Consider the following 12,848-nt stretch of genomic DNA (forward strand, 5'->3'; position numbering starts at 1 on the left):
CTCTTAAAATTTTCTATACAACTATGGTCATTAGCTGAACCTGTCTGGACATTACTTTAGTTGCTATACTGTAAATGGGGAAGTGAACACAGGGAAAAGAGAAGGGAAAAGAATTTCACTGAGAGACTAAAGGTTTAGATGCAGCATATACTGTTCCAAAAGCTTATCTGAAATAGTCATACATACTGTATTTGAACATTAATTAATTATATAAGCTCAGTAAACACTATGCTTGAAAGTAGAGTATTACTGATCATATGAATTAAAGTATCAGCATTTATAATCATTCCAGTATTATATATTGCATCACTTCTAGTAAAAATGGAAAGAATCCAAGTTCTGTCACCTAACCCCAAGACATCAAACTACTTCAACTAAAAGTGAATAAAAGTGATGATGTGATTCCTTCAGACTTTTACCCAAATGCTCCATCCAACTATAGCCCTACAACATTGCTAAAACAAGGCACAAAGAGATTCTGGGTTGTGACACGCTCACCTGCAAACTCTTTCCTCCCACTGCTACTTCCTGCAGCATTAGGGCATGACACAATGTATCAGCTCCTCTCATGCTGGTACTCTAAATATTAGATTGGGTTCCATGGGATAGATGCCATTTTTCATCACCTTTTCTCAAGGGGAAATACACTTACAGCCTTTTTTGAAAGTTAATCGAACAAGAACTAGGCATTTGCTAGAAAAGAGAAGTTCAGAAATACGAAGATGTGGATGGGTATGTCAGACTATGGCTGCACTGCGGGATATGGGAACCCTGATGCCTGATCTTAACATCAGGTTCCTGCATGGCACATCAGGGTCTCAGGCATACAGTGTTTGCCCTGAAGGCTGAGTAGACTTTTTCCTCTCATTTACCTTCTCCCTTCCAAAAAGTATTTGAAGTAAATGAGAACATTCCACCCTATTCGTAAAAACATACAAGCAACAAATAGGTGCATGTTTTGAATTGATTTTCTGTACAAACTCCTCCTCATCCCTTTGTCATTTAAGACAAGATGGTATTCCCATAAAAGAAAGGAAGATATGGTCCCACGTACAGGAAAAGGATTGAGGAATATTATTTGATTCATAGTGGAAACTTTATAACGTGAATTTGATAGTTTTCATTATAAATTGTCAAACTAATTAATTAAGTGCCTAAGATCTCTTCATTTTCTACATTTTAAACATTTCAGGTTTTTGCTTGTTTTTAGATGAAAAATAGATTTTAGATATTCATTTGTTTCAGTGCACAAAACAAACAAACAAAGAAAACACATAAATACTTCATTTGCTAGGGGAGAGTTGAGAAAAAATCAAACGATATTTCATAAAAACATAATATTTAATAATATTACTTTCCTTTAGAAAAAAGAAGACTAACAAAACCAGTCACCTCTGCAGCAATGTGATTGTGGGTAGGAAGATGAAGTTCTGTTTTTCTAAGGATATTTATAATGATAATATTTGAACATGGCTCATTTCATAAAAGTAAACACTGAGATCAATCATTAAAGCTTGGTGTCTCTCGCTAAAACCTGTGTCTAGAAAGGAATAATCTACTGCAGGAAAATTATGTGGAGATGGTATATAATGTCAAAAATGTTATCCCTGTTATTATAGCTGTTTATATAAGTGTTTTAAAGATAGATACTTCTGACAGTAGTTACTCTGTTCCCTTCTGCTACCAGGTAAAAAAGTCAGGTTCAGAAATTAAAAAAAAAAAAAAAAAAAAAAAAAGACATACAAATGCATATCAGCAGAAGTGATAAATAATAGCTAGTTTTCACTTTTGCAGAGGAAATTGATGAAAAGTGTATTTAATGTGGATAATTAGGTTGACCTGCCATTTTAAATACTGTGCCTGTTTTGTTTTAATCTTTGCAGTAATTATATAAAATAAATGATGAGCTGATATTAAAAAAGTTGCTTAAGGCTGAACCAAATAAACAACTAAAAGCTAGATCAAAGAGAAAAAAATTGGAAGATTTTGTACTGGGTCTTACAATACATAACTGTTTATCACTCAGAATTATTTTTCTACCTATTCTTTTGGCCACTATAATCTGGGTATTGAATTCTTCTCTGCTTCTGCTGCTTTCACAATTGTTTTCTTAATGCAAAGCCTATGAAGACACACACTTATCCTGCAGGGGATTAACAAAAATATAACAAAAGGCAAAAAGCAGTAATTTGTGTAGTCATTTAATTTTCTTCAATAGAACAAAATGGACTTACTGAAAAATCCTATATCATTTGTACCTTGTATCACAAGTCTGGTGTGTGTCACCATAACTACATAATAGGTAATGTTGAGGTATTGTGATGTTGAAACTGTCAGCTTTACATAAAACCTTTTTGTTGCTCCAAGTCATCAATTATGTGCGTCTAAAAAAAAAAAAAAAAACCAACTTATTTTTATATTAGCAAAGCAGAACACATTTAATTTTTTGTTTTCTTCTACAGAGGAAATGGCATTGCAGGAACCAATCTAATACTTATGCAGAGCGGCATCTATTTTTAGTAAAGCAGTTTTCACCAGATATAATTTGGGCAATCTGAATGGAATATGTGAACCATTTCAAATTTAACTCCTCTGGGGTAGGAAATAAAGTCAATGGTGTACGTGACTGAGGTGATTTTCTAACTTCAGAATATGAGACTGGTTTTGATCTGTTATTGTAAAGGTCCCATATCATACAAGGCTCCTGCATAGGCAAATAAGCATGATATACATGTGTACTTTCTATTACATCAAGAATATACATAGATAAACAGTAACTCAAATTCATGCACTTTCTAACTGTAACTTCTTTTCATTAAGGTACTGGTCCCAAATATCCTTGCATGGAGGGCACATCCCAGCAAAGCACATCTATTTTTATTTTTCACGGTGTAAGTATTCAAAATATTCCATATGTATTTCCTCCATCCCCAAATACATTGCAGAAGAAGCAATCTGTGTCAGTCCATTGTAGGTTCAGTCTATAAACTCTTATCTGTTTATTTGCCTGCGTATGTAGATTTTTCACATGAAGCCTATGAAAGTAGTATCTAAGCAACAGCCTGAATATTTCAGCCTTTTCCTGAGGATTCCATTCAGAATTTCGATTGGAGCATAAATGCAGTAAGTTCTAACGGCTACTGGGATTTTCACCACTTTGCTTACCTTGGTTTGTTTGAAGCAGCTGTAAGCAGTGTGACATAAATAGGTACTGTCTCCTACCTGAAACACCACTCTCACTATTACTCATGATGGCACTACATCAGAGGTGGTAGCCCAGAGAACTGTTAGGAGAAAGGCAAAACTAGAAGCAATACCAAAGAGGGAAAAATAATTAATGCTATACTCTGTTGCAGCCTCTGCATCTGGTTGCAGGCATAGATGGGATTTACTGGGATTTACTTTTCAGATATTCAAAGCAGACTAATAAGTTATGTATGATGTTATTTGGATTTTATTTACATACACATTGCAAAGGCCTGCCATAGTTCTTCACCCATAGCACGTCTCTTGAAGGCTGCTTGAAGAACTCCTGTCAACTCATTCCCCTTCCCCACCAGTACCTGAGGCATTGTGGACCATCAGTGCTGTGGCAAATTTTCTTCTCTCAGATAGAAGAGCTATGTATGAAACATAAGCTCTTTTGGCTGTCCCTTTACAGTGAGAAAGTTATTTGGCAGACTCATTCTGAATTTTTACCAATTCATGATGATAACATACACGGAAAAGATTCTGAAAGATGGCATGAAAAGAGCTACTAACCCTGATGTGTGAGACTGAGTTTTCTGCTGGCTGACTCAGTTGCCGCTGCTTTTGAAGACAATTGAAAACTATAGACTCAATCAGGCAAGCAGAAAAAAAAGAAATCTCTATATGTAAATCTTGTCTGGAATAGAAAAATTGTACTGATTGCATTACAACTTTGATTGTACTTCCGCAATTTTTGATGCAAAATCTGGGAACATCAGATGTGGAATGTTTTCAGTTAAAAGGACTGGAATATCATAAAAGAATTGTACTTAGGCTAAAGCAAAGCTGAAGCTTAACAATGTTAAACATAAGGGCATGAACTTAGGGACTCAGAGTAAGAATTTCTTCTATAAGCAGTAGAATATTCTGTTGAAAATGACAGTAGTAGCAGAAATACTTGCTTTCATATTAAGTAACTCATTGCATGTCACAAGAAATAGGTAAGATGTCATATGATACTGTCATGAAAGAGAAGGGGAGAATGAGATTAATTCCAGTGGAGGAAATATAAAAGACTTAGTTTAATGTGTTTGCCTGTGATAATTTTTCCCTAACAAATTCCCAGTCATTACCCACCTCTGGGACACTCATGATTCTTTGGATTCTCCCTTTTAGCTCTTATGATAAAAATTTGCAGTTTCCACATATATTGAGAAGTATTTTGTAGTTCTGTTGTGATAGAGAGAAGTACAGATATACTTTGTACAGGACAAAAAAAAATCACGTAAAGAAAACATATTAAAACTAAATGTAATACTGAATAGTAAAAGGCTGTGGCTATTGGGTTAATGAGTAAATCACTGCACTGGTACACAATGAAAGTTGATACACCACAGCAAGAAAGCAGCAGTGAGGGCATGCTCCAGTGATCTAATAAAATAATGCTTAAGCAACCTGACTAAAAGAAAAAAAAAAAAATTAGGAAGGAGACAAAGTGTGGGGAAGTATTTAATTGCTACAAGGCAGGAAAATACTAAGGAGTGGGAAAATAGTAAAAGAATGAGAAGCTTTCCTTATCTTGTCATTCTGACAATTGTGTGCCAGTATGACTATTTTAGGATTAAAAAAAAAATCATTTTTTTTTCACTAATAATATTTTAGATTTTCTTCTTTTAGACTTCTGCTATTTCCCCTGATAATTTTGTTTGCCTCTTAACATCTTAATGTCTGTTCTGTTACTACAGTACTTTCCTTGCTACTTCATTATTTCCTCCTTTGACTCTCCTCTGTCTCTTTCCCTTCATTTTTTTTTTTTTTTTTCTGGCTGGTCTCCATAGAAAATACTGCAGTATATATTTTTTTCATACTATTCTTGCCAATAGAACAGTATCCTTGACAAAGAGAAAAAATAAGCTGCTGCTCTGGAGGTGGCTAGAAAACTGGCATAATACCAGTGAACGTAATCCAAACCTGGCACAGGACAGACAAGGCAATCTAAAAACTTTTTCTTACATCTAACATCAAGCTTTTTGTAGAAGCAGTGAGGGAAAGAAAAAGATTATAAACCACTAAAATCTGTTCATGACTTTTTAATTTATCTGTGGAGGGCTTAAAGGGCTCCAGAGACTCTGTCCTTAAACAGATATTCCACTCTCAGAGTTAAATTTGCATTTAATCTTTTTTAAAATTAAATAGCAATAAGATACCTGCTTTAACTACTTCAGTTCAACTTTTTGCTTCTTTTAAGCAGATGACAAAACTGTGAGAAGAGCAGAGGCAGTGATTCTTAGGTAAATTTTCTGCTGGAAAAGAGCAGGGTAAGCCCTAGACCAGGATTACAGTGCTTTGGATATGGGTTCTGGTGACACATGAAATGTGGAGGAATGATAAAGTCAAAGATGAAGGCAGATTCCAGAGCTTCTCCTACGCTGGGGACTGTAGCATATCCATGTATCTCCTTTTCTCCCTCTATTGTCTGTTATCAAGCTCAACTACATGTACAAGAACTGCTTTAGAGACTGTACATCTGTGTAGAGGGGTTTCCTCTTGCCTTTGTTTTGTGGATCTGTAATGTACATCACCTTCAAGGAAAAGTACTACTGTATGTTTGATGCATGCATTTAATAATTTCAGTCTTGTTCCCATTATTATTCACTTTGGAAAGACTGCAGAGACAAGACACATTCAATAGAAAGCAAAATACCCTCCCTCATCCAAGGCCATGCTGTGTCAATCCTTTGAGAGGTGTCAAGATCATTTATTAGCACAGGAGCCAAGCAAATGCATGATAAAAGCCATATTGGCACAATAAATACTGTTGTGAATGTTCAACAGACCTTCTGACACAGTAATTTGACATTTTATTTTTCCTTCCTGGTCAGCTATCCATCTATATGTAACTGAAGTGCAAAATAACTATTTGATTAATAGCTCTTATTAACAGAAATTCAGGACTAGTAAATTTGCAAAAATAAAACTAGAATCATTTAAACATTGAAGGATTCATGCTAGATTTGGAGCTAGTTTGCATTACCACTTCTAACACATAGGACTGAGCCTTTTATTTTCAAATCTTGCTGTAAGCCTTTGCCAGCTTGCTTATATTCCCCAAATAGCTTCTGCTTCACTACATTTCCATCTGTACAGAAAGGGCATGGACATAAACACTGATAAACAGTGAATGAAATCTTCCCAACCTCCCAGCTGAAGGCAGGGTACTGGCAGGCCATATTTTTCTTTTCAGAAGGTATTATGTTAGGGATTGAGTCTTTTATTGTGATTTAAGAGGGATTTTTACCAGGAAGCTAGCAGTATCAAGCATTTTTGCTAGATGTTGCACTGCTCTATGATATACAGGTGTGTGTCTTTTGGCTGCTGTAGCAATCTTTCTCAGAACTAACAAATTAAGTTCCATTAATTATATCTTCATCATTTAATTTCTGTGGTAGATTTTAGTCCTTCTTTTTGTCTGAGTTTATTTGTGCTTATGAACAAGATTGAAGATTGTCATATAAGTCTGCATAGAAGAGGGAATGTAAGAACTGTACTCCCCTCCGTGGACTACTTGCTTCAGGAAATCATCTGGCCATTAGTGCAAAGCAGATTTCATGGGGATGTTATTTCCTATGTTAAATAAACAAGAAACACTTGGAAGTCTCTTTCTTTTCTGTTCCATTACCATAATGATAACTACTGGTAGAAAGTTATCTGAGCTTGCTGAATAATTAACACAATTATCTTCATGTCTACAGTAGAAAAAATAGCCCAGAAATCGTTAGAATTTTATGGTATCCCAGGTATCAGGTCTAGCTAGGGAATTACAACTCCAGGTAGTAACAATTCGATAAAAAAAAATTAAAAATCAATAGAAATAGATAAATCACTGGAAAAAAAATAAACAAAACAAAATAAAAAAAAAGAAACGCCAAAACAAATCAACAACAACAAAACTGACACAAACCCAAAGAGTAAAACTGAGTTTTCAGTTCTGCTTCTGAGGACAGAACAGGAGGAAATCTTCAAGCTGAGATCTTGAAGGTCAGCATGATATGGTTTGCTACATATCAATCAAGCAATAGGTATGATAAGGATATAAGAGTAGTACATATTATATATTGAAAGAAATATTAAGTGTTAGTGCAAACCAAAGGCATATCTGTTACTGAAAACACATTTCTATGCACTAGAAAATTACAGTTAGATCACTTAGTACAGAAAAATGTTTTTTATAACTAAACAAATATCACCATAACTAAGCTCACATAATTCTCATTAATATCAACTGGAATATGATGCCTAGAAAAAGTAGAATGCTTATGCACTTAAGAGAAGTAAATTTGCAGCTGATTAATTAGTAAAAATGAGTAAACTTTCCTTAGCTTTGGATCCAACTTGTGAAAATGCATTTACATGTTGTGCTCTGCATTCTTGTAAATCACCATCTATTCCTGGGTCCTGAACCCTCTTGAAGTGTAGCATAATGGTATAAAAGTAAGAAGTGTAAATAATTTTGTCTTTCATTTAACTATTTTTCTTCTATTTTCAGGCTGTTTATCAGAGCTGCTCCAATATGCAGCTGCTCCCTCACACGTTTTTCACAACCATGTTCTGAACAGCTCTCAATGAGACCTCACAAGAAGCCACGGGGGCAGATATGGGAATACATTCCAAAAGGTGCAGAGGGAACCTGCTGGAATTTGAAGATCGGGCAGAACTGCAGTTAATACAGTGTTTGAGAAAATTACTGCCTTTGTATCTATCGTGAAGAAAAACTGCTGGGGAGAAGACTACAAGAAAGAATTGTATTCTTGAATTATAGATGCATGGATTTGAAAAATATCTACAATTATACTCTGATTGTGAATGAAAATAGAATTATTAAGTGATTGAAGAAGACAAGAGTGATAGATATGGTGGAGGTTTTAAATTGTCAGTAAAGATAAATGCCTGAATTCTTGCTGCTGTTTGACATGATGTTATGATGGTATATGAAGGAAAAGACCATAAGCACTTTAGACATATTCTCTCAGTGCTCCCCATTTTTCAAAAACACAGCAATCATAAATTCTCGTACCAAAAAACAGTGTGGATCAACAAATTCTTTGGATGTGATTTGTAGTTATCGAAAGTATCCAAATCTCATTTTAACATTGCTTGGGTATCTCCTTAGTTCATCTGAATATTATGTTCCTCCTGTAACTGTACAGAAGCACAGTGAACAAAAAGCACATTACAATAATGAGCAGTGGCTTGATGTGGAGGACTGCACTTCATAAAGTTCTACAAGACTGTCAGACAGTGGAGAGTCTTCAGATTGTTGAAGCCAAAGAATTCAGGAAAGATCAAAAAGTTCCAGAAGATAAAGAAAGCAGAAATTTGCTAGAGTTCCCCACTATCCTACTTTGCATGTCTCAGTGTTTGGGGAAATTCCAGACAAGGTAACCTCAAAGTAAAAGCATTAAAATATTTCTGAGAAGGTTTTCAGCTTCTCACACTTCCTGTGCACATCTTCTGAAGTAGCAGGCTGTGCTAAGAAAAGAATTACTGAATTTCTTCTTCTGGGATAATTGTTTCTTCCTTCTTGGTTCATCCTGCTATGGAGTTCCCCCTTTCTTCCCCCCCCTCCCCCGAACCCACGCCCCCCCAAAAAAAGAGGTGAGAGAGGTGAGAGAGGTGAGGAGACTGAGGAAGAGAAAAGAAGATTTTTTCTTCTTACAAAAATTTCCCCCACTGGCCACCTCCAGCTATTTCTCTTTCCCCTCTTCCAGCGACTGCATGCAATCAGTCATGCAGCTCTTTTTTCAAACCACTCTGATAGACAGCTACTAAAAACTAAAAATCACGCCATGAAGTAAAACTGTGAATCCAAGGAAATTATACACTGACTATATATACAAGAAAATCATCCCTTTATGTACTACATCATGCATTGTCCAGTTTGTTGCTCTATTCTGTCATTTGTCACTTGCTGACTGATTTTATAGGTATGCATGCATCTTATTGAAGAAAACACATTAAATTTCTACTATTATCTCTAAGTGACATGTTTGGACTTCTACTAGTTTGTTTATTCTTTTCCGTACAGTACAACATGTGTCCAATAATTAAATTTCTATTTTTAAGCCTTTGTGTCAAATTGTGTCCTACACTGTGAAAAATGAAAAAAAAAAAAAAAAGGAAAAAATGGAATGAAAGAGAAAAGATAAAACTGAGTGATTTAATCAGCAAACTTTGAAAGCACATTCAGTCTATAATATAGATTTAATTGCCAGATAGACAGCCATGTGTCAAAATGCTGTGATAAAATATACCTTATTGATATAATATTCATGATTTTGTGAAGGTAAAGGACTGGCAGAGTAAGGCCATTTCTGGTTGATGAATAAAGAAACATGGTTATTAATACACACTGAAAAGAGTAAACCAATTGCAAACTCCTAGAGTAGGGGTACTGTTGGAACTACTGATCCACGCTTGTCAGCATCTCATTAGTCACTAATTACATTCAGTGTTATTTTTTATAAAATCTTTTTCCTGTACTATCTTAAAACCTCCCAATATGCAGGAAATTGCACTGCAATTACAAGAGTATCTAAATATAGTGAAGACAGTTTTGCTTCCTGGTTTATCATAGCATTTGTTCATATAACAAGAATAAGAAAGATGGACTTACATGTACTTCTCTATCTGATATTCTAGTTCTTCATTTAATGAGACCTGCTAAATAAGTTGGACCAAAAAGAACTTTCTTTCTGCTTTAGTGTAAAACTTTCATTTATAAGAAGAGACTGTGGATTGACTGAGTGTCCTTTTATATTTTTTTTTCCCTTTTCCCGGTTATTTTCTTTTTCCAAATGGCTTTATAAAAGGAGATGAGGCAAACTGGGTCAATTAGGATCATGAAGTTAAATACTCCTGGAAGCATATTACTTTAACTTCATATAATAGCTCTTTGGATTTATATTACAGTATAAAATATCTCCACTGCTTAGTGATATGGTATTGTTTCAGATACCTCATTTTCATAGTATTCTGGACCATCCCTAAGTTACTCTTGACCCTGCATTTGTAGCTGTTACAGGTAGCCTAGGTGGTTTTGTAATTAGACCCTCCCAGGTAGTAGGAAGCTAAAGCTTTGGCTCCCTAGTTAGCAGCTGTGCTCCCAGCTGGGTGTGTTTATTGTAAATGAAAAAGACTCCTCAAATTTCCATTCTCGGCATGACCACGCTTGGCTTCAGTCTCTGTTTCTGGACGTCACTAAAGATAAACATTAAAGGCAGTCTGAATGCTGCCTCATAAAGATTTGCTTGACATAACGTACCATAATGATATATTTCTAATCAGGCTATTTAGTGCTATGAAAGGATCTTTTAAAGAATGAATCATGACTTGTTGTTTGAATATAAATGTAACCTAACTCAGACAACTCTCTGTATAACAAGCCCAAGCAGTATAGCAATTAAATATGAAATGAAATATTTGCGTAAAGCATGCAGGTGATAGCAAAACAATGGGACACTGTTGACCCATGGTGAGAACATTTCACTGTTCATTTGAAGAACAAAAAAAATTGCATTTCTATCTCATTATAAAAACTTGAAAATGTGCTCTCTGGCATTATTCATAATAGCATACAGTATTTTATTGTCTTGCTTACACACAATTTGGAAAGTTTAAGTGAGATTTAGGGCCACAGGCCCAGTACTAGCTCTTAACAGAGGAAGGTTTCAGCATTAATAGCCATAGATCAGACATAAAATTCTATTCAAGAAGACATGGAAAAACAGAATTTAAAATTAGTTTTCCCTAGAGTCTCTTGAGTAAATTTTTGTAGAGCTGGAGGTTTTTGTTTCAGGTGATATTTTTATGTATTCAAAAAATTATTCCTTTCCACTCTCCCTTCTATTTAATCCCCTAACAGGCAATCTCTCCCTCTGCACCTCCCAGCACTTTCTCTGCATTTTTGCATGATTCATTGAGCTTTTTGTCTCAGATATTTCATTCAAGTGTAACAAATCCCCTCAAGCCAGCACTGGTTGAAAAAAGGCTGAAGATAGGAAAGCAAGTTATTTCATATCAGGGTTAAAGTCTTTAGATTACTGTTCTGTGTTTTAATAACTATGAATTCATCTACTTGGAATTTTTAAAATCAGAGTTCTGGTAGAGCTTAAAGATAAACTACAGATTTCTTAGTCTAAATCCTGTCAAAGTAAATAGTTTTGCAAGAGATTTCAGGGAGGCCAGGATTTCATTCAATTTCTTTACTTTCTAAGTCTCTAGGAGATAAATTTCTGTTCTGCCATCCTATTCTGCCCTATTCTCCTTTTCAGTCCCCATATGGTTATTCTTATAGATCAGTGAAACACCAAGGTGCCTTCTTCCAAGGTGACTTCCATGCTATGGAAAGCAATCATTTTCTTCCCTGGAAATATGCCTCCCAATGACCAGGTTGTCTTAATCAATTATTTAAGAAGTATTATTACTTATCAGTATGAAAATATATTTGACACACTGCTCTATTAGAAATACACTAACATTACATAATTTACTACCTTTCTTCAACTGAAGGTTCCTGCGACCAGCGTCTCTTCCAATCTATGTTCTAAGCCCACTATCATCACTGAATGAATAGAGGTAACTCTAAACATACCCATGAGGTAACTAAACTGGGAAGCTTTCAGAAGGACCAGATAAAGTGTTCTGTCTCATAGAAGAATGTAAATGTATTGATCCTTTGAGCATGACAGTAAAAAAAATGTAGTTATGTGTCCTAGGTCACTCTCAAACAGAGATATTAATGAATATGAAATTGAAACTATGAACAAATTTTTCTTTAACACAGTAAAAATGTGTGGATGGCAGCCAGCCACTGTACTTCATCTAAAACCAGCATCTGTGATTAACTACCTAGTAGAAATCTAATTATATGTTACAGTATCATACCTACAGGGTGAATAAACTGGTTGAGAATGTATTCTTCCACACGTGCAAACTTTGGTTACACTCATTCCTTGTTTAACGTTACTGAAAAAAGTGCTTTTTCTCCTGGAGGTAAACATGATCCTATAGGCTGAATTCTACTGATTTATATGCATTGCAGTCTCAACAGGTAAAACTATTAGAATTTAGCACATTGTGCTTTAGCATAATTATCTTTTTCTATCATGAATCTTAGAAAAATGATGTTTTTCAGTTTGGAAAAGTGAAGTTGCTTTTGTGCATGCCAACTAAATCTATCATCAACTTGGCAGATAGGAATTAAGCTCAGAAAAAGCAATGTAAGTATTTGTGTAGGTCACATTCTGAAAAATTAATCCAACAAAATCTCATGGAAGGGTTTTGGTTTTTTTTCCTACTTCCTTCTCCAACCCAGTTACGAAAGGTTTTTGCAGTAATTTGTTGCACAGCAAAAAATACATGAGAACTAAAGATAGCTTAGATCAGCTTAGGTAATTGCATATATTGAAACAATCTCTGGTCCACTCTAGATGTTGTGAGCCTTGAAGAATTGCATGCTACGTATGTCCCTGCAAGAGTAGACAGCAGCAGTGAAGGTACATCCAGTTGATTTTTCTGTGTGGAGTTACCATGATACCTTTTAATTTCTCAAGTGCTGCAAACATTCCACTATAGAATGGAAGAAAATACTTAATAATTTT

This window comes from Phasianus colchicus, chromosome 4 (genome assembly GCF_987193195.1).
Source record: "Phasianus colchicus chromosome 4, bPhaCol1.hap1.1, whole genome shotgun sequence".
Classification (NCBI taxonomy): Eukaryota; Metazoa; Chordata; class Aves; order Galliformes; family Phasianidae; genus Phasianus; species Phasianus colchicus.